Raw genomic sequence first — 22,900 nt, 5'->3', positions numbered from 1 at the left:
AGAAAACTGAAGCTAAAATGAGAGCATATTTTCTGTAAATTCACATTATCTTTCTCAGTCATGTCAGAATGAAGTCTGTCATTCTTAGTAAATCATGTTCATCCAACAAGGGCAGAGACTGTCATTTGATTCCTTTGTGTTCTACTGCAGTTTCCCAGAGTGTTCTAAAGAACAACTAGAGCGCTAACAGCCTTACTTATGACAAAAGTATGGCACACCTGAAGCCATCTTGATTGGTATAAACTGGTAACACTTAAAACATTTAATTTAAAAAGGAACAAAATGATGGGGTTCATTTTGTAAGAGAAATTATGGTTAGTGCTGTAGAAAGAAAAATTAGGACATGTTTCAAGTGTGATCTCAAATATCTTCCTGTTATATTTCAATAGGAGCAGCATGCCGGTTGATGCCTTTGTGTTCTACTGCAGCTTCCCAGAGTGTTCTAAAGAACAACTAGAGCGCTTACAGCCTTACTTATGACAAAAGTATGGCACACCTGAAGCCATCTTGATTGGAATAAACTGGTAACACTTAAAACATTTAATTTAAAAAGGAACAAAATCATGGGGTCATTTTGTCATACAAATTATGGTTAGTGCTGTAGAAAGAAAAATTAGAACAAGTTTCAAGTGTGATTTCAAATATCTTCCTGTTATATTTCAAAATGAGCAGCCTGTCAGTTGATGCCTTTGTGTTCTACTGCAGCTTCCTAGAGTGTTCTAAAGAACAACTAGAGCGCTAACAGTCTTACTTATGACAAAATTATGGCACACCTGAAGCCATCTTGATTGGAATAAACTGGTAACTCTTAAAACATGTAATTTAAAAAGGAACAAAATGAGGGGGTTCATTTAGTCATAGCAATTATGGTTAGTGCTGTAGAAAGAAAAATTAGGACATGTTTTAAGTGAGATCTCAAATATCTTCCTGTTATATTTCAACAGGAGCAGCCTGTCAATTGATACCTTTGTGTTCTACTGCAGCTTCCCAGAGTGTTCTAAAGAACAACTAGAGAGCTAACAGTCTTACTTATGACAAAATTATTTCACACCTGAAGCCATCTTGATTGGAATAGACTGGTAACACTTAAAACATTTAATTTAAAAAGAAACAAAATGAGGGGGTTCATTTTGCCATAGAAATTATGGTTAGTGCTGCAGAAAGAAAATTTAGGGCATGTTTTAAGTGAGATCTCAAATCCTCTTCTATTTTATTAGAAAATTCTGACATGCAGACTGAAACAATCACTTTCAATACCAGTAGTAGACTTTCAGTCAACTCCCTGGTGAGCAGTAGCTTTACTACAGTGATCTAATGAACAACTAGAGTGCTAACATTCTGAATTTATGGCAAATGTGTGACACATCTGAAAGCCTTCTTGATGGAATCAAAGTAAAAAACTGAAAGCATTTCCTACTGAGGAGACTGCAGTAAATTAGGAAATTAGGAAACTTCATAACAAATAAGTCTCCAAAGATGGCCACCAGAGAAAAAAGAGCCCAAATGTAGCACACATATCACCAAGATGTAGCCCACATATATCCCAATGACAGAAGTGTGCAAAACACTTTTTATTTTTAGCTTTTCTGCAGTTTTATATAGTGCAGACTGGTCAGGTATTGGATTGTTACATCATACTTGGACCCCTTATCGCGTATTTTGCACGAAGTACATGAGATTGATCTAGCGAAACATTGAACTTTACGATTAACCTGAAGTTGCTCTAAACCGGGCTTTGTAATACCCGTTTTTACCTACTGGTTTTAATTAATTCTCACTGTATTGTATTAGGAAAGAGGATTTACTGTTTTTATGTACACTTTTATGATCTATGTTTCTAAATCAGATCGAATAAAGTTTAATGAATTCTATGGCAGGACGGAGGTGAGGATAATGCATATCTTTCCTCACTTTATTTGCATAGCAGTTCAAAGAAAATGTAACACAACAATCATTAAACAAAAGACTACACAACCCATGAACCATTAGGGGGGTAGTCTCCAAGGCAACTATAGTCCAATCATATAACAGTCCATCGTATATAATATTGTGACGTCCCTTCCGCTTCCTCTTTCTTCACTGCTCGTCAGTTAAGTGCATTCCTTACATTCTTGGCTTAATCTGACGTTGTTGCTGTTTGTATAGCGGTTTCTTGTGCATGTTATTAGCATTATTGCCTTGGTATTGTTTCATATTCCCTGCGCAGCATGCTCTTGCCTGAGAGCGTTCTCCCCCTCGCAGTTTCTCCCGCTGTGCGCTCTGCGCGTGGTGAGATCCTGTCAGGCGCGTCTGGTCCGAGCAAGGCAGCTCCGTTGAGCACTGCCGCTGGTCTTTACGCGCATTTGGGAATCCGGTCACTCCTTTAGCGTCCGCTTGATTCCGACCAACCCTCGCCTAATTTTGACAAAGTGATTTCCCCACACGGCCATAGCATTTGAGATGTCATCAGTGATGTCATGAGTAATGTCACTGATCACGTCATGAGTGATGTGATATGTGGCGTCATCGGCAGTGCATTGCTGCCGCGCAAGTTATAGTTAGCTGAACTAACTATAACGGGGGAATTTCTATGGTTTCGTACGAGTGAAATGTCCAACTAACTATAACTCCCCTGAAACCTATGGTTTTTTCAGTGAATATATATATCTATATATATTATCTACTGGCGGTCACCAGTAGATAGTTATAGTTAGGACCTAGTTTCCATAGGAAATCCGCAACATTCTATTCCCAATAAGTCTGGCGCCAGTTGACGAATCCTCACGAAATTCTCCAAAGTTTTGGCCAGCTCTGCTCCGCTCCTACTCTGAAAGTTTCGTGGTGATTTATCAAGCCGGGGCCGAGAAAAAAGGAGGGTCCCAAAACGCGTTTTCCCCATGCAATTTCCCATAGGATCTGTTGTCGCAGCTACAGCCCGAACCGCTGAACGGAATGATACCAAATTTGGCAAAGAGGTAGTCCTCATTTCAGACTCGTGCCTTTTGCATAAATGGTGTGAATCCGTTCAGTAGTTCCTGAGAAAATTAGAGTTAAAATTACATAAATATCTATGGCCGGGGAGGATCCGCGGACCCTACACCCACCATAAGCGCACCCTCCCTGAACCGAGCGTACACCCTCCCGATCGCACGCTGAATGCTAATTGGCTGTCGAGTGTCTGTCTGCATTCGAAACCAGGAACTGTTGACGGCCATTTTCTGCCTCAGTAGAAGCGAGGCTGAAGAAGTAAGGGGAATAAGTGTGTAAAACATATAAAGTGGGCAGAGTGGAAATACTCTGACCCTCTAGAGGTGCTTAGGGGGTCCCAGAAGGACCCCCTGGGCCCCCCTTTAAAAAAAACAACGGCAAAATGCGTGCTCGGTGCGCGCATCCTATCGCGTTGGATGCACGGATCCTCTCGCGGTGGATTCGCGGATCCAAAAACATGGAAAAAATATATATAAAATAAAGTTTTGAACATATAGTTATAAAAATATTTAGAAAAATATAAAAAAATATGTTTGAAAAACCCATTAAATTCAAATAATATTTTTTAATTTTTAAAAGAATTAATTGAAAAAATAGGTTTAAAAAATGGTGCTAAAAAAGTATTTTTAAAAAAACATAATTAATGAAATTGACATACTGAATTGGAAAAATATAGAAATCCAATCAAAATCATTAAACATGATATCTTTAGAGATAAGTTATAAATAGGAATTAGCATTTAAAAAACCTTTGAAATTCACTGAAAAACCATAGGTTTCATGCACGTTATAGTTAGGAATCAGCATTTAAAAAACCTTTGAAATTCACTGAAAAAACCAAAGGTTTCAGGGGCGTTATAGTTAGGAATTGGCATTTCAAAAAACCTTAGAAATTCCCTGAAAAAACCATAGGTTTCAGGGGCGTTATAGTTAGCTGGACATTTCCCTCGTTCAAAACCCTAGAAATTCCCCTGTTATAGTTAGTTCAGCTAACTATAACTCGCGCCCCCGCAATGCACTTCTGATGACGTCACATATTACATCACCCATGACATGGTCAGTGACATCGCTGATGACATCACTGATGACATCTCAAATGACATCACTGATGACATCACTGAAGACGTCATCCATGTGATAAATTAGTGCATCTTATCACACCCTAATATAACCTTTGATAAACCGACTCAAAATTTCAGACGGCCATTTTGAAAACCATAGATACTCCAATCCCAATAACTACATACCCACTCATTAACTCTTAGGTCCACATACACCTCCACTCACTAACCTGTACAGTCACTGATACTTACTGTCACTCCATACAAGACAATCATATGCATTTATACTCCTATATAGACACTCACACACCGCCAATCATCCATTGAGGTACTGACACACCTAGTCAGTCGTGCAAATAATTAAACACAGTCCAATTTACTCACCTACACAGTTAAACATACTCAAGTTCACTTACTCATAAAAATAGTACCACATTCTTACGCTCTTATACAATCATTGATACAAGCACACACTCATCCATACAGCCACTCTCACAATCATACACTCTCACATATACCCACTTATATACTCTTTCACACATATATACTGCCTTTCACATATGTAGTTAGTCACACATGTACCACTGAGATATACATTTAATCCCTAACACACCCATACATACACTCACCCAACCATACAGTCCATCACAGATGCACTCTTAAAACCATACACCCATAGAATCACCCACTCGCACATCTATGCATAGAGTCACACACACCCTACCCACACAAACACTCAGGCACCCATACAGATACTCAGACAACCAATCAATAACCCATATAGACACTCATGTAGCTATTCACAAAACCATGCAGCCACTTATACACCAACAGACAGACACATACAGAAATTCACAAAGTTTAGTCAGTGGTCTGCAGTAAGATACATTTAATGACTCACTTATTGAGTCAGTTATGTTCCTAGAAAATCATCCATTCACACACTTGTACACCCACTCATTCTTCAACAGACCTTTCCCCATATATTTTAAACATATTAAAACTGTACAAAAACACATAATCACTGGATGATGTCATCAGTGATGTCACTGACCTTGTCATGAGTGATGTAATATGTGACGTCATCAGCAGTGCATTGCGGGGGCACGAGTTATAGTTAGCTGAACTAACTATAACAGGAGAATTTCTAGGGTTTTGTACGAGGGAAATGTCCAGCTAACTATAACACCCCTGAAACCTATAGTTTTTTCAGTGAATATATATATATATATATAGATAGATATATATACATTACTTCTTTCCGGCAAGAATCCAAAATTGCAGGAGACTAGTGACGGACACAGACCCAGGGTAGGTGCTTAAGATATGTTTATTCCTCCATTGTCGTCAATAAGCGTTTCAGCTCTCACAAGCCTTGTTCACTCGACATAGAGACATTTTTCAGTGTGCTTTTAAAGTGGCCGTGCAAATTGAACAAACTCCACGTGATCGGCAAGGTAGTAGACATGAACAAAATACTTATTCAATTTAGTATTTCGAACATAAGCCAAGAATAATAGAAGCATATTGAAACTATAAAATGCTCCTGGTTTGTTGTAAAACACATCGGCAATTATAAATTGATTTATAATTTTTTCATGCACAATATTCGTTTAATTTTTTCATGAATATTATTGGAATACGTATTGCTCATGAAATTTTGTGTCTTCACGGGGGAAATTAAAATCTGCAAATTGTGTTGATAAAGTGCTCAGTGTTGTGATAAAAGTTCTAAGACACGAAACAGCCTGTAAGCAATAACATATACTTGAGTCTATAGAAATACCAAAGATATGTTGGTAATTTAGGCAAAAAATAATCGTAAAAGTATACGCATGCGTAAAATACAGTTTTTAGATCTTCTAGCAAGTGGAGACAGCATACAATAATAGCCATATGGGTAGAAATATATATGTAAAATACTGAATTGTTAATAAAAATATGCATGTATATCTTTATATAATATGGGGGAATCTGGTCCACATAACGTTTGGTCTAACATATCAAATGTTGATGCCTCAAAAGGTGTCCCATTCCTTATAAGGTATCTGCCAATATACAGATGTACAAAATGGATGTTTTGTCATTATTGTGCAGAATATGACTAATTTAATGAGAAAAATTAAACTAAACTGGACTAGACTGGAGTAGCAAATCATTTGGTTCAGGGGGAATGTCATGCCAAATATCTGGCTGGTTAATATCGTAAATCAAAAATCAAAAATCAACCACCATGTATGGATATCTATGTACACGTAATCATATGATTGTAAACATGTCAACATATTTTCTATAAATCTGTAAAAGTACTAATAACTAGATAAATACATAAATAAATATATATATATATATTGTACTTCATAAAATCACAGATAGAAAAATGTTAAAATTCTATATTTTGGATAAAATACCCTGTATGTTGCACATTTAACTGACAATAGTCTGAATCATTTTGATTGTGTAGGTGAGTACAACTACCCCAATTATGCATTGCACATATGGTTATTATAGGCATGTATAAAGATCTTCCGTTACGTTAAGACCATTAGGGTGCTTGGTGTCTAATTGTATGATGTATCTTGTTTCTAGTTTTCTGAGTTTATAATCTCGATCTCCGCCCCGTCTGCTCGGAGGTACTGCGTCTATCACAAAATAACTAAGATCTCTGTTGTTTGAATGATGGATTTTTTTTAAATGTCTGGCAACAGGATATGTGTTGTCCTCATTTGTGATAGCGCGAAGATGTTGTAATATGCGTTTATGTACCTGGAGTTTAGTGCTCCCTATGTATTTTAAACCACAAGGGCACATCAATACATAAATCGCATAGTCGGTCTTACAGGTAAGAAGTTTTGTTATTTTGTACTTCTTATTGCAGATTGGGGTGGAGTAAGTCACCATATTGACGCCGTGGATACATGCTTTGTACGTCTTGCATTTGAAGAAACCTTTATGTGTTTGTAACCATGAGGTTTTTTCAATGATTTTGGGATTAGGGGAAACAAGACAATCTGTCATGGAAGGTGCTTTGCTATAGGTAATGGACACCCTCTGCGATAGCAGGGGTCCTAATACCGGATCGCAAAGTACCAATGGCCAACATGATTGGATAATTTTATTGATTGCCCTATGTTGTTTACTGAAACTCATAATGAGACGGAACTCATTGTCTGTATTGGGCTTGTCAACCAACTCTGCTGTATTAGAACTTTTAATGATTTGTTTATCTCGCAATAGTTCCTCCCTGTCGATAGCCATGGTTTTAGTAATAGCTAGTTCTATGATATTCAGTGGATATCCCCTTTCTAGGAATCGAGTTTTGCTTGATTCTAGTGCAATTTTGAGATCAGTCATGGTGCTACACACCCGCTTCAGCCGCAGCATCTCCCCATACGGGATGCTGTTTACTAGATGTTTGGGGTGGCAGCTGTCTGCATGCAAAATTGAATTGCCAGCTGTTTCTTTTCGATAAACGCATGTTTCTAACTTGGTATTTTGCACAAACACCTGTGTATCTAAGAAAATGACTGTTGTATCGCTGATCGTGGCAGTGAAGTGGAGGTTCAAAGAATTGCAATTAATCTGATTAACAAATTCTTGTGCCTCTTCTGTGCTGCCTTGCCAAACTAGAAACAAATCATCAATGTAACGGAGCCAGATTTTAATGTTGCTCTTTACTACTTGTTGGTAATTAGTATTGAGGACCAGCTCCTCCCACCAGCCCATGTGAAGACATGCGTAACTGGGACAGAAGCTGGCCCCCATAGCTACCCCCCTCATCTGTTGATAAAGGAGGTTATTAAACATGAAGATGTTGTTTCTGAGGCAAAAATCAATCATAGAAACTAGCATCTCACTGTGTGACGTGAATTCTGCTGAGCGTTGTGACAGGTAGTATCTAACAGCATTAATACCATCATGATGTTGAATACTAGTGTAAAGTGCGGATACATCGAGTGCTATAAGCAGGTAATCATTTTGCCATTTAAAGCCCTGAATTTTTCTAATAAAGTAACTCGTGTCACGTACATACGATGGCAGTTTTTTGACAAAGTCCTGTAAAAAATAGTCAACATAAATGGACGTATTTTCTAAAAGCCCTTCTTTTGCAGTTATTATGGGACGTCCCGGGGGTTTGGAGATGTTTTTGTGATTCTTTGGGATGAAATAAATTGACGGTGTGGTTGGTTTATCTTTTTTCAAGAATTTATATTCATCCTCACTGATCAGTTCTTTACTTCTCCAAATTGACAATTTGTTGTCAAAGTCCTGATATGTTGACTTTAAATTGGCCATCTTGGTACGGCTATAACAGTCTTTGTCATTCAGCTGAATAAATGCCTCTGCTTCGTAATCTTCCTGCGACCATAAGACAATGTTGCCTCCTTTATCGCTATTGCGAATGACAACTTCTTTGTTGATTTTCAATGTTGACATTAAGTTGTTGTACTTTAAATATCTTTCACGGTATTGTTTTTTGGCCATCAGAGCGGGTTTGTTACGTTTTTTAATCTTAGTTGTCACCGCCTCGTGAAATGCATCAATGGAATCATATAATGCTATTGGATTAAAATTGGACCTGGGTTCGAAGGGAGTGAGTGCAGTCTTTTTAGCAAGATTGGTTGTAGTTTCAATACTAGATCTTTGTGTGGGATCTTGAGTTGTGTTTCCATCCCAAAGGTCCTGTAACTCCTGTGTTAAAGAAAAACCCGAAATGGTGGTATTTATATACATACACACATTTATTTAGATATAAATATAAATACATATATATGTGAGTATTTGTGCATATACAATACATAAACAAAAGGCATTTAAGTATTTCTACTCTTTAAAAAATTAAGTCATTTTGTTGCATATGCAACTTTGTTTTGTGTTGTTTTTTTAAATCTTCATTCGACCTACATATAGGTCGTAAAAGAAAATCACAGGAAAATAGTACAGACTGAAACAAAATACAAATAGATAAAGAACAACAGTGAGATGCTGAGGTACATCTACAATATGCATGCTCTAATAGAGAGACACTTTGATCCAATACAATGAATGTATACATATGTTTAAAACTTCCTGATACCTAAAATATGGATCATCTTAAAATTACAATTAAAATTACAAGATAATACAAGACCAGTGTGCGGTTACCTTATCATTGTTTTTCTATCACAAATTGCTGATTTCAAAAAGGCATAGACACAATAACAAATTTCGGGCGAACTTAAAAACTCTGAATAGAGGAGTGCTACTCTTCACCGTTGGAATCCAAATTTACATAACAGGGATTTCAGAAAGTGCTTACATGGCAAACTGTGCAAATTGCAAAAAAGTACAAAGTGCAATAGTGTTTGTGTAGAGTGATTATCACATGGACAAGATAATACTATATTCCCCTCTAAGTCTGGGACACTTTTAGAACACAGGGGTAATATATAGAACCCACTCTGAAATGCAAAGGAAGTGATTGCTCCCATTGTGTAAGGTCAATACATAAATACTTAGGGGGTTCACCTGTAACTAAAGATCTGATCTGTAATATTTCAGAACTGAAGATTTTGCTAGTTCGGTTTTCATTCTTTGGGCTTCATAGTATTCCAAAAATGTTACTTTCACATTTAACTTGTCTACTTTAGAAATACTACTAGGCTCAGTGAACAAAGAAGACAATCCCAGGGTTACTAGAGTGTCCCGATATATAACTCAACCATGGAATAGAGAAAGTATTTTCGAGGTTGAGACACTTAACAATGATATCCCTACATAATGTTGCTGACGGATTCGTCCAGATGTTGACCAACAATAGGAGAGGCACCAAGTGGACCTTGTCAGAAATAATTCTCTGGTTCAGCTCTGAATGGACAACAAAGCTATAAGTAGTAGGCTGTAAGTTCAGCAGACAATGAAGAAAACGATTTGCCTCTGCCTGTAAAGAGCAAATTTTATTAAAATCCCACAAACTTGCACCTTAGGTAGCAGTGCTAATACATTGGGAGTTGTAACATTATTGATGTGGTCCAGGAGTTTGGTATATTGTTTGTTAAGCAGAAGTTAAAAACATTAGTAATCAAGGGGCCCAATAGCATACATTTCATCAAATCAATCAGTGCCCCATCTGGACCTGGCGCTTTCCTGCCCTTACTTTGTTTGATAGCCAATTCCACTTCCTTCAGGGATATAAAAAGTGGTGGTAAATTCTGTAATCTGCTACACAGAGAAGCTATCATAATCAAATTTTTCCTCAATGTGATAAATGGAAGTAAAATGTACGACCCATTCTGAGCCTGGAATATTATTTTGCAGGAGTGGATTAGCAGGAGAATTCCTTGTTCTGATTTGTTTGTCAAGGCCCCATTAGGACTTACTGTCCTTCTCAAACGCTGGACTTTCCAATAACTCCCAGTCCCTTTTATAAAATTCCCTCTTCCTGAGTAGCAGCACAGTTCTATACTTGTGACACGCCTGAAGAATCTCTGACTGTACCCTAGGATTTGCATTTAAGGCCTTCCTCAATCTCCGATTCACCGTGGAACAAGACCCATCAAATCACCTGAGGTCTTCATTAAATAGATGGATTGGCTTAAGCATAGACTCCCTGATATTGCATATTAAGCTATTGTACTCCGAGACTATAATCTCATATCCACTATCAGCTAAGCAGTTAAGAAACAATCCTAGGTGTGACTTAAGTTGGGTAGACAGAGATTCTATAGGTTTTTTAAGGCACCATACTAATCTTATGCCAACCGTTGACTTTTGTGAAATAGAGACAAAATTAATATTACACGAGTGTCTTTTGATCGGTAATAGCACAGAGGCACAAAGGGTATTATGTTCTCCCTAGTCTGTTGTTAAAATCTCTCCCTTAGAAAACCATGATATAAAATTAAGGCTTACAAACATATAATCAATTATTGAAGCTCTGCCCCCATTCCCCTATAAGAGGATACCACACTATTGTCCCCTCCTAGTAGCTTAAGTAAATCAACTAAACCATGGAAAACGAGGTAGTTGCGGACCTCAGCCCCCCCTTGCGTGATGTACAATAGTGTGCTCCTCTGTTGGCTCTCCAAGGGCCCAGAAGGCCAACTATAACATAACGTTACGAAGAAAGAAAATAGGATTACCTGTGTTTGTTTGCATCTTTAGCTTATAAATTAGATAAAAAATTAAATAAATTAGTAAAATGTACACAAACGGCATTGATAAAATCGCTATTATAAACATTTATTTAAAAAAAGCAACATTTGTCATAGGAAGGTGAATTCTTAATGCTAAGAAAAATGGTGAGTCAGATTTAACTAATGCCACCTCTACCTGGAGACTTCAACTAACCCAGATAGTTAGACCTCCCATAGCCCGACCCCGAGTTGATGGAATGGCAAGGCAGGAGTACAAGCATAGCCTTCTAAGTGCACTGCATCAGTAAGCCAGGTTTCCTGTAAAACTATTATATCATGCTTGGAAACAGATGACTGCCAATCCAAATGATCAATGTTCCTCTTAAGGCCAGCTACGTTTCAAATAAGTATAGAAATGGGTCTATAATGAGTAGTGATGGAGTGAGAGGTCTTAACCCGATGCTGTGTGGCATTTGGGCCAATAGGTATTGCAGCATCCTTTATCCCCACAAGTCAATCCAAATCAGAAAGCACATCATATCTGTTAGCTATTGGTATAGAGCAAAAAATGTTGTAACTAATCAGAGGGTCGAGGGAACTAGCTGTGGCAGCCGTAAATGGTAATGCAGCTCTACCTGACTTGTTAGAGTTGGTAAGGGGCAATGTCTCATTTTCATGATAAATGAAAGTGTGTGTACCCGGGGCATCCTGACGCTGTTCTAAGGAAAATGATTAGGTGGGTGTCTCTGAAAAAAAGGAGGTATATAAAAATACCCTTGGAGAACCAGGGTAATAGAACTGCTTAACCATAAAACTGCACCTGGGATTAAATAACAATTGATGTACCAACCATGGAAAGCTGTAATTTGCCACAGTACAATATCCTTAGACTTATCCAAGCATACCTCTGTGCAAGCGAAATAGCTCTTGCATGGAGAAAAGACATGTCTCTGTGTCGGACTAACCAATCTAAGGTTTTATTAAATATAATTATTGTTGGTCATTTCTTAAAGAGCGCACTCCCAACACCCCAACCACTTAGGGGCAAGCAGCAGAAGGCAGGCTGATGATCGGTAGTTGGATAGGAGGTTGCTTTGTTTGAAAATTTCCACCAAGAGCCTTCGATGGTTGGGTAACTATTGATGCTGAAATATGTGAGGGGTCTGCTCTCTGCCTGGTCCATGTATGAGCTTTGCGCAACTGATGTGGGGGGCCAAAACTACTGAGAGGAGCACGTGGCACATGTGTTAGTGAGCTGACTCCCATCAAAGGCACATCACTTTCTGTCACTAAACTACTGGGTGAGTAGAACCATTGTTGGTGGTGCCTAAATGGGAGGATAAATGTCCAATACTGGATGGGAGGGAAGTCAGTTTGGCCTACATTGAATCCAGATGTGGAATCAAGGGGCGAGTGCTGATTTGTGCTCAACACATAGCTTCCCAAAGGTCTCCAATTGGCTTGGCAGGAGTTCGCGGATTGTGTTAGTGAGCCATTTCATCTTGTGCAATGGTAAGAGAGGGACCACTGTGCCGTGCGCTATTACAGTCTCAGACTCTTGCGGGGCGTTCAGGAAAAAGGAGCAAAGTTACCCAGTTACTTACGTCCTTTGCTGCATTTAGGTTTCTTTACTGACTTGGGATGGGCATCCTTGTTTCTTGACATATTAGGAGTATTGGGAACAGCAGGAGATAAGGTATTGTTACACTCAATGGACGTGGTGGAGACAATACCATTTGAGGGAGAGACTGGGATCCTGAAAGAGCGGTAACAAGGTTAAGGGCCAGTTTGCACCCCACTGTCTCCACCAATATTTAAAGAAAACCTCGGCTCAATCGATGCAATTTTGTTGCTGATAACGCTGACAGCACATTCCAGCATACAATCTATAGACATAGCTTATACTGGAGGGGGGAACAGGCCCACTGCATCCATCTTTCTTTCTGCCCATGATCAGCCTTGAATGAAGATGGAACCAACCGCGACCTCCAAGATAGTCAAAAGGTGAAAAACAAGAAGAAAAGGTACCCCTAATTCGTTGACTGTTCCCAAATGCAGCCTGTCTGGCTTTGCTACGACATCCACAGTGTCCCCGAGCTCTGCGGTATTGCAAAAAAAGGAAGGGCTCAGAGAGTGGGCCCAGCCCAGCCTTGGTTGGCCGTGGATGGGCACAGATGGACCTGCTCTTGGCCCAGTCTGCTCCTGGCCCATGCCCGGCACGACCCGCGCAGCGGGTAACCACCAGGTGGGGCTCCTCCGCTAAGGCAGACGAGAGTAGAGGAAAAATGAAATGATAACAACGAAATGTTATTAACATTTCATTTTCCATTCATAGGTGCGGGGTAGGGCTGGCCAGAGCAGGGGCCAGAGGAGGAGTGGTGATCACACTGAGAGCGCGCATGAATGTTTGACCAGGCATCTTGGGCCGGCCAAACATTCATGCGCTTTTTGCATATTGCCCACCAGGCTGCATTACACAGCCTGGTAGGGAATATGCACAGGCTCCCTGTCCCCATCTGAGTGCCTAACCATGGGGCTCAGACTAATCACAAAGCTACAATGCAGCGTTGTCATTGTCTTAGGGGAACATAGCATTGTCATTGTCTTAGGGGGCCTGGGTGCTTCCTGCGATGAGGAGAGGCAGCACCTGGCAAAGCGACCAGCAGGTAAGTTTTCTTTATTTTGTTCTTTATAATTATTTATTTTCTTACCTATTAAAATAACATTTTCCAATTTTTTAAATTGTGACTTGCTTTTTTAAAAATTGTTGTATATTTTAGGTGTTTGATAATTATTAGTGATTTTTTTACACATTAGTGTATTGTATTTCATATAAAAAAATATTAAATATTAACAATATTTTGGTTGTCGATAACTTAGTTTTCAATATTTTGGTTGTACTGTATGTCTTTTAATATGGTTACAATAGTTTGTGTATCTTTGTTTTTATTTTTTATATTAAGGTATTTTAGAAATTTTTATGGGAATATTTTTGTAGTCAATATTACTGCATATCTTTTTTAAGCATAGTGTCTGGATATTACGGTATTCAATATTTTTGGGTGATGTTTCTGTATTGTGATATTGTTTTCCTCAATAATCTGTCACAGAAGCCTCACTACACCAACTACGATGATCTTTGCTTTTATACAATTAAATAGACCTACAATCATTAATGAATTATCTGACATGTCCTATTCGTCCTTTCACATTCAATACCATTTTCCAAAAGCCTTTTGACTTTGTAAGTGCTCTTTCCTTCAATTAGGCACGTGTAGGTCTGAGAATACTTTTATGCAGAGGTTCGGGTCTTTTAATTTTCAGAAATGTGTCCTAGTCTCTACTCTTAGTATTTCAGGCAGTTCCATTGTTTGTTCATTCATGGGAGAGAATTTCATCCTGTGCATGTGAAACTGAGTCATTGTACATGTATGAGGCTGCCCTGTGCTGGTGACATCAGCCTGACTAACTGATGTCCATGATGTCACATTATAGCTTCATTTGAAGTTTGCATATTTTGTAGGACATTGTTGAAGCCCTTTGGTAAGTTCAGAAGTCTTGAAATATTTTTATTTTACGTATGAATCAACTTTTATAACTGTTTACCATATTTGTTTTATAATAATATTCGGAAATGTGGACAATTATTATATTCCTCTAAACTAAGAGAGGATGTTACATGCGATCAGTGCAAATATCTATTCAAGGGAATATCCCAGTTCTATTTCTTAGCTGAGTGCCTTGAGTGGTGAGAAAAAGACGGGAGCTCTCTAAACAAGCATTTGCAATGCAATAGGTCTCGCATTTGTTGCAGTTGGAGCTACTGGCATTGTAAATGGCAGTGTTTTTTATCAATGTTTTTGTTTGCAGTGGAGTGATTATTTAAAAATTACACACTATACCATATTATAAGCTATTCTAGCAACTGTACAGTAAAGCTATGGCTATTTTAACATAAAGGAGTGTGAATGGATGAATAAAAAAAAAAAAAAAAGGATCTAAAAATTTACGATGGAATGTATAGCAGGGGACAGGGACTACCGATCACAACAAATGTACTTGAAGTGATTGGGGCATCATATGCAATAAAAAAATCGGTAGTACGGGGTGTCAGCGACGCTTGTGCAAATGTTGTTCAGCTGGTGAAGTGGTCAGCTCTGTTTGCAGATGCAAAGTGGTGAAAGGTGAAGTATTCAGCTCTGTTTGCAGGCACAAAGGGATGAATGGTGAAGTGGTCACTCTCTTCAGCGGTGAACATGCTCTTTACTGTTGCTCATGGGCATCAAGAGACTCTGCCAGGTCTAAGACATTCCAGAGACCTTATATGATGGCTGGGGTTTGCAAATGAACCTACATTAAACACCACTAAGAGATGAAGCGAATTCTGCAACATCACATGATTTTTCTCCAAAATGTGTTTTTTCAGTTTTACTTTTTGGATTCCTGGGATGCTCTGGCATAAGATTCCCGGTTCCACCATGATTCATTTGGTACAGTAAATAAACACAATAACCAAAAATACTCTCAAACTGCAGTTTAACGGAGACGTAGTTTTCTGTGTAACAGACAAACGCCTGACCATGGTCCCAGCAGGGGCACGTGCCACCTAATCTAGAGACACCTCTCTCACAGGAGTTGTGCCAACTCACCTGCAGCCAAAGCTATGGGTCATGGGAAAATGGGATGGAGAGTAAGGGGGGTACAGGGAGAGAGAGAAAGGGGGCACAGGGAGAGAGAAATGCGGGCATGGAGAGAAATGGCGGACCAAGAGAGAACGGGGGAAGAGAGGCTGGAAGGGTGAAAACGAAAGGGAGAGAGGGCACTAGTGAGGGGGGTATCGGAAGGGGAAGGAGGTGGACAGGTGATATACATTTTAAAAAGCAGGTCTTTGGCAGTAGGTGATGACTGCTGGCAAGAACCAACACCCGGAAAGGAGTTTTGACATCCGAGCCCCCACTATTATAATCTGAAACTATCATGCAACTACAATATCACAAAAAGGTGCTAGTTTTCCAAAGACACATGACCCGCCTGATGTACACACTACAAGATTCTTATAAGTCCCAAGAACATAAAGACAAATTCATCTGGCACATTGGAAAAAAATCATACTTTTCTAATAGCCCTCCGTATTAAATTTGCTCCATTTCTACGCTCGGTTAACAGATATAACTACTACCCAATCAATGGTATTCAATTGATCCATCTCGGAAGAATGAAGGCTGAGGCAGACTTGCCGGGAGTGTAACCTCTGCCCCTTACAAGTGTACGTCTCACTGAGCCCTTCTGCCGGTATTGTGTTGGACAGCTGGTTACAATTCGATCAGTTGAGCCCCTTATGTGTAGCCTTTAAACAGAAACACAGCAAAGCCCGCTTTTGTATTCGACAGATAACTAGGAAAACCAGCTATACACGAGGCGCGAGCAGCAACTGGAGTCACAGAGGTATAGAGACCAGCCTTAGCTCCGCCGGTTATGAATAACTTAATATCCACGTACCTACCAAACATGAATGTGTCCTTCCATAATGGATGTGGTATACATGTAAAGTGCTCCAATACCTACAGATTGAGTTTGTGCTAAATATAAGAAACTAAAAAATAAATACAAACACCTAACAGATCTGCTCCAGGTCAGGTAGCGGAGTCATAGTTCGCCGACCCTTGTGAAGACAGAGAAGCCGTCCCTGAAAATCAGCAGGGCAAGGGCGAGGATGTGGTCCGTCGGCTAAACTGCCGGCTTTGGTGCTGGAAACCAGAGTTTGAGCCCCGAGGTCGCATCAGCATCCTGTGATTCTGGGCAAATCACTTAATCTCCCCGTGCCTGAATGTGTAATGTAAATACGCTGCTCGTGTAAAGCGCTCCAATAAACTTCGGGTCGAGTTTGTGCTATATATATATGCAAAAAAAAAAAAGTGCAAAGGCAAGTAACAGTAAAAGGACATGTCGCCAGCTAGTCACATGCACTCATAACCACACCTACAGGCGACGCAACAGCACAGTGAACCCATCCGCCCAACACCGGACATTCTGCAACTTGCTTTTATATGGTGTACGCATATTTATACATTTGCCACACTTGCCTCATACCATCATCTCCTGCATATTTTTCCTTTTCTCGCATAATTTAGCCAACCCTGCCAGTTATACTATAATAAAGTAAACAAACTAAACAGTTCACAGAACTTACCCCAGTAAAACAAGTGTCTTCAAATAGGTCGTGTCTCCAATGAATGTCGCTGATTCGCCTTCTTTGAAAATGTTCAGTGCTGCACGTTTAAATAGAGCATTGGATGAACGAAAGATATCACTAATAGCACTAAGTAAACAAAGTAATTGCTAAAAATGTCCTAAAACATGCCGCCCTAATTATCGCTTGCCATGCAGCTTTTATGACTAATGAAGGCGTGGCGGTGGTGCCAGTAATACGCCTGCTGCCGATCACAACACAGAAAGTGAGAATTATCACAGTTTGAGACCCCACAGTAATCATTAGCACAGCATGTCGACAGGCGCCCCAGGCTGCTGGAGCACTCAACTATAATTAATGCGCAGCACGTCTTCCGGAGACGAGCACTCAACTGGAATTAACGCGCACAAGCTGTTCCACTGTGAAGCGCGTTCACAGACCAGAATCGGCTCATGCCCAGAGCAGAATCGGCTCGTGCCCAGGTCTGTCTCCCTTGGGAGTAAACACGGCAACAATAGTCTCGTTGGCGGCAGCGCTTCGCGCTGCAATGCCAGCGAGACCTAAAAAGGGCATGGTTAAATAAGGGCGTGGCTGAAAACATGTCAAATAAAATCATTATTCACACAGTGTGCCACCTGACCTGTTTTTGGGTGCCTGTCTCTGAGTTTTATGATGTTCCATCCAAACATGCCACATGACAACCAACACACATACCTAAAACAAATCAAACCTATTGGTTTGCCCTTGCTTGCTAGCTGTGTTATATAAATAAATATCAAAAAAAGATTGTGTTTTGAATAATTACAAATTAAAATGTTTAAATTCTGAAAATATGAGACTGTGAATTAAACCTTACTATGGTCTGTTGAAAAGGCAGTGGCCTTTGGAATATCTCAGAGACTCTTATTCACCCCTTCACACCACTTTATTTTGCGTGTCACTCCTCTAAAAACACCTCTTTTTCTCCTCACATCTTCTGAAATTCCAAATTTGCATACAGCACACTTTTCTACAATTACCTTTGGTACATAGTCATAAAAGTATGGATGTATATTTAGCCTGCACACCTTTGTATCCCACTTACAGGTACTGTGAGAAAAAAACACTCTCTTCTGTCTCAGTGTCAGAGAAGAAGATTATTTTTTGTTTTGCATGTGTCTTTGGAGGTTTGAAAAATCTTCATAAAACTTACCAGGAAAAATATTTTCATCCACCTCAGCTCCTTCCTGGAAAGTTTTGGGGTGATCCGTTAAGCAGGGACTGAGAAAAAGGGAGTCACAAACCACTTTTTTACCCATGCAATTTCTGAAAGGAAAATTAGACAACGATTCTTACTTAGAAAAAGTGCTTTTGTGATTTGGCATAAAATAGTTCAGTTGTTTTGAAGAAATTAGGGATCAAAGAACAGCAATATCTAGTGCCATGAGAACATGCTTCCAAATAGAGCATTCTGATTAAGAGCGGTGCAGCGGGACCAAGAGCTGTGACTGACTGACCGCAACATGATCAGAAATCGTATGGCTGGCACTACAGGACTCAAGGACTCCGTCACTGAATACGAAACAAATACATTTAAAAAACATAGAAAAGGGAGGTAGGGATACCCTAAACACCGAGCGTTTGTTAAAGGGTCCTAGAGGGGCCCCTAAGGGGCCAAAATGAAAAGATTTTTTGGGGGCTTATCATGAGCTAGCATGGGCCTCGTGTGGTCCCACAGGACTACTGCAGGAGCCCGTGGGAAAACCTGTGTTCCCGCTGGAGTCCCGGGGAACCAAAGAAAACATTTAAAAAGGAAGAGTGCTGAGTTGGTTCCATGAGCTATTGGTTGCTCATGGTGTATTGACTGCTTGCGGCCAACCCCACATAGCTCATGGCCAAAGACTTTTTCAGTGGGGGTTGGCTGCCAGCGGGGCACTGGGCACCACTCCATGGGAGCATAGCCACCTGCGGGTGGTGTGAGGCCAAAGGTCATGCACGGCATAGGGTTTAGCGCAGACATATCATAATAGGATATGACCTTACGTTAGAAAAACATACAAATTCACTGAAAAAGCAAAAGTTAAATTGGAGTCATGCATCAGTAAGGTACATTTTTAACTTATATTTAAAAAAAAAAACATTCTCTGGAAAAAACCAAAGGTTAAAATGGAATTATACGTAGGTCTGCTAGTCTTTAAAAAACTACCTTTTTAAAACCATAATACTACTGAAATTCACCAGTTATCCATAAATTACAAAAGTAGATTAGATGTATCACTTTTTAGTGTGCTATTGACCTTTTTTCCTGATAAGCACTATTGGATTCGTTACCAAAATGTCACCTGATCTTTTTTATTAGTACTACCTAGAATGACCACTGTCTGGAACCAGAACCATGGGCCAGATGTACTAAAAACCTGCTTGAAATTATGCTCCAACTTATTGTCACCTGCAACTTATTTCTTATTTTTGCAAACTGTCATTTGTACTAATAGGTCTGTTCACACATTAAGGATTTGGACTGCATTGCAGTGTGATGTGCGTAAATATTATTGTTCAGGTTGGTTGCAAAAATAGACATACTCCAATCGGTCAAACTCACAGGGTTGGTGGACAGCAAGATTCAGCAAGCCACAATATCCTTGACTGATTTTTAAAAAGTAAACTTTTAAAATGCAGTCGTAAGAAAATAGAGCTGCTTAAAAAAAAAAATCATTTTATCTTTTTAATTTCAGTGAGAGTTGGCAGAGGTCCCTTGGTCCACTGCCTACACCCCCCTGAAACATTTACATCAATTCACTAATTCACTAAGGGAAAGGGGTCCAGATGGGACCCTTTCCCTTTTTGAATATGTTACATTCATCCCAACTTGGGAGTCATTAACTTTTCAATGCTTTGCAACAGGAAATCCAGCCCCCAACAATAGACACATATGGTACTGATTTTCAATTTGAAAGAAACACCTATAGCGTGTCCCTTCCAAATTTCAAATCGGTGATCATTCGGAAACCCATTTTAGGAATCGATTTTTCAAATTGGAGTGCCTGTGACAATGAAATAGGTTACTACACCTCGCCCTATTTTATTTTGTCTACCTTACATTATGGAGTTCTTGTTTAGCCAAACCTTGTTAATTGTTTACATGCTGATCACTAACCACTTTGATATCACCATGTTTTTACACTCAAACATTGCCTCGTCACTTCATTGTATTGACTCTAAAAATGTTAGTAAATATTTTACTATAAGGTTGTTGGTCAGTTCTTTATATTCCCTTTGACAAAATAATGGGTGTAGTGATGTTAACCCCATTTCAAAGTCTTTCTATATACTTTATGAAGTTGCTGAGATGCCCTGATTGTGTACAGATAACTCACAAATTTACCCTTGAGCATAACTGTGTCATCTTTAGAATGCCAACTGTAAAGCTATGTTTTGAGGATTTGAAGATTAGTTTTCAAAGACATTTGGTCCTGTAGTGCTGCCTGGCTAGGATACTTTAGTTCTGTCCTGCTTTTCATCTTAACACATTTTTCATTGTACCGCCTGTATTACGGTAGGGAGGTTATGGCAGCCTACAATGGAGAAGTTACTGTGATTTACAACAGGGACCCCACTACAGATTACAATGAACCAGTTGTTACATACAATAGCTAGAGTTACTTGCACTTAGAGTAGGGCGGGCCAACAAATTAATAGAGAGAGCCAAACCAAGAGTTGGTTCTGGCTCTAGGAGCCCATGCACGAGCCAAGCCTTGAACATATTTGTCATGTATATCATGCAACCAACATCATGTTAAAATATGATAAGATGTCTTGAAAATTCAAAAACATGTATTTCTTTAACACGTGAAAGTGTTTCACCTTAGTACACCAGATTATATTACTGCATTGAGAAGTTTTTATTTTTAAATGATAGTTTTTAAACATGCACTATAAAAAGTTTTTACCCCTGTTCTCATAACAATGTTATTAATGAACTAAGGCTAGTCAGTTGTCAAATGTACCCTATATGTGGCCTATATTTTTATCATAGATGGAGAAAGTTTATATGATATTAGAACATTGGAATGTGGAGCACTCCGCGCTTCTACGGGCCGGCGAAGGCCCGCAGAGCAACATTCCAATGTTTTCACAGAGGCCTCTCGGAGCTCGAGGGGATTTAAATCCCCTCGGGCTTCGAGAGGCCTTTGTTTTATTTGTTTGAACATTCTGCCCTCTAGTGGCCCTTCAGCTCGGGCCTTTAACGCTGGAGCAGGCCTTTAATAGCCGGTATAGCCAGCTACGGCAGGCTATAAGGCTATATTAAATCATATACAGTGCTTTTTACAGTGCATATCCAGAAATCACATATTTGAAGGTCCTCTGAAATGTAATGATGAACAAAAAGAAGATATGTGAAATAATGCATTTGCCTTGGATCACCCCGTTTGGTCAAGCAGTGGAGCTGGGATTGATTCCAGATTTTCGAGTTTCACACTGTGCAGTTTAGCCCTTAGATGGCTATCTATTACTGACATCAAAGGATAATGTGTTGTTCTTAATACCTAGAGAATGAGATTAGAGTAAGAGTAACATGCAGAATCCACATTTTATTTTTAGCCATTTTTTAAACACAATTTTTTATTGAGTTTCAGATTGCAAGTGCATACACATATACAATAGAGCATATAGCTCACGGCCTATTGACATCTCAAGTCTGCAGTGCATGAAGATGCATCTAGTGCTGCGCGCACATGGCCATCTAAACAGTGAGTGAAACTCAGGTTTTCTCTTTAAGTGAACCATTACATCGTTAAAGATAATAAACAAAAGGCAAAACGAAAAAAAGGAAATAAAAAACCACACAAAGTTCCCCCCTCCCTTCCTGGTCCATTGGTCCACACTGTGCATTAAGGTTTAGGAGAAAGTTGTATACACTGATTTAACTGTACAAATAAATCAAACTCCACAAGGTGAAGTAGACAATTACATACATGCCTGGGCATCAACAATACATTATAACATGTTGTTACTCAGATTAAAGCGAGTCAGCCATAGGAGAAAGGGGGGCCACGGGTAATGCGGGCACAGCTGGTGACACCGGGGGGGTGAGTGAATCAAGGGCTTTAAGTGTCTCTAGCATTTGGTCCCAATCCATTAAATGGGAGTCTTGCGGTGGCCTCGGTACTCCTGTCTGAGGATAGCACTCTCCGCAGTGCCCCACCTGACCACATTTTATTTTTAGCCATTTTACATTGCGCAAACCTTGACCAAGGACTTAAGAGTGTTTCACAACGAACAAAGACTTTGTTTCACATTTTTTTTCATAACAGGGATACTTGCTGAGATTCATAGAATGTTGAGCCAGGGCCAAGATTTGAACCTGATTCCCCAAGTAACATGGTGGGCACTGTAGCCACTTGTCCACATTGCTTTCCTTGAAAGCTTAGCTTTATTTGTGCTCCATGTTCTAAAATGAGCTCAAGCTGAACCAGAGCCGGGATTCGAGTTCAAGTGTAACCTGAGTATTCAGTGCCTCGCCCACTTGTACTTGCACTGAGGGGCTTATAGTAGTGTACAATGGAAAGGCCATAATAGTCTTTCAAA

Source organism: Triturus cristatus, chromosome 4_2 (assembly GCF_964204655.1).
Source record: "Triturus cristatus chromosome 4_2, aTriCri1.1, whole genome shotgun sequence".
Lineage (NCBI taxonomy): Eukaryota > Metazoa > Chordata > Amphibia > Caudata > Salamandridae > Triturus > Triturus cristatus.
This window is presented reverse-complemented; position numbering follows the sequence as displayed.